Source organism: Macaca fascicularis, chromosome 16 (genome assembly GCF_037993035.2).
Source record: "Macaca fascicularis isolate 582-1 chromosome 16, T2T-MFA8v1.1".
Lineage (NCBI taxonomy): Eukaryota > Metazoa > Chordata > Mammalia > Primates > Cercopithecidae > Macaca > Macaca fascicularis.
In genome coordinates this window covers 47,178,471-47,179,792 of record NC_088390.1, presented here as the reverse complement: position 1 = coordinate 47,179,792, position 1,322 = coordinate 47,178,471, and the positions used below count along the sequence as shown (strand labels likewise).

At 32.6% G+C, this 1,322-nt stretch overlaps 1 non-coding gene across 1 annotated transcript; it reads right to left on the bottom strand.

The window, feature by feature from the left end:
• Positions 1-574: 574 nt before the first annotated feature.
• LOC123569676 (U4 spliceosomal RNA) lies at positions 575-715 on the bottom strand. Its single transcript, XR_006693478.1, has one exon. It is a non-coding gene; the product is annotated as a U4 spliceosomal RNA (small nuclear RNA).
• Positions 716-1,322: the final 607 nt, after the last annotated feature.

Below are 1,322 nucleotides of genomic sequence, written 5' to 3'. Positions count from 1 at the left end.
TATAGAAACTTTAAAAATAGAGTTTGTTATTCGCAGTGGCCCAAAAGGGATATTTAAAAGAGCCTAAAAGCAAAATATAATGTAATTCATTGTAGTGCTGCTTTTAGTGTAACTTGGGACTTTTTTTAAAAAAAGATACAGACTGGTTTTTTTTTCTGATTATAAAAGATGTCTATTGTGAAAAAGTTTAAATTCATGAAATAAAAATCATCAGTAATCCCCAAACCAAAGATAATCCCTATTGACATTTTGGGATATTTACTTTCATCTTTTTTTCTAGGGACAGGGCCAGTTACAAGGGCGTACAACCTGTGAAGTCACACAGGGCCCCTATTCAAAAAGGTTCTACACTTGATTTGAGGTTCTGTTGTTGCTTTCTTAAAATTCTTAATAATTTTGAACTGCATTTTCATTTTGCACTGGGCCCTGCAAATTACACAGCCAGTTCTGTCTACAGATGATGCACACACACACACAAATTATATATACACTTAACATATACATGTAAGATATATATTATACATAATATGTACATTATATTTGTAATCTGTCTTTTTTTCTTTTTTATGTTCAGTCTCCATAGAGACTGTCAAAAATTGCCAATGCCAACTATATTTCAAGTCATTATGGTGGGGTATTGGGAAAAGTTTTCAATTAGCAATAATCGCACCTCGGATAAACCTCATTGGCTACAATACTGCCACTGCACAAAGCTGTAAATGTTATTTTTAATACATACTATTTCATCATATGGAAACATAACCATTTATTTAACTATGTCCCTATTTTGTTTTAAATTTTAAATTTTTTAAATTTTGTTTTAAATTTTGTACTGTTATAAATAATGATGAGAAACATCTTTTTACATTAATTAAAAATATATTTCTGGCTATTTCCTTAAAATAACATCCCAGACATAAAACTGAAGGGATAAAGGGATATGAACATTGTTGTTGGAACTTTGTATTTAAATTGCCAAATAGCATTCCAGAAATATTAATATTATCAGCAGAATGTAAGAAATTCTTTTTCATACTCTTGGAGGCAAAGAATACTATAATTTTAAAATATTTGGGAATTGAGTAATTTAAAATATTATCCAATTATTTTAATTTCCATTTATTTGACTACCAGTAAAGAAGGTTTTAAAATATATATATTTGGCCGGGCGCGGTGGCTCACGCCTGTAATCCCAGCGCTTTGGGAGGCCGAGGCGGGCGGATCACAAGGTCAGGAGATCGAGACCACGGTGAAACCCCGTCTCTACTAAAAATACAAAAAATTAGCCGGGCGCGGTGGCGGGCGCCTGTAGTCCCAGCTAC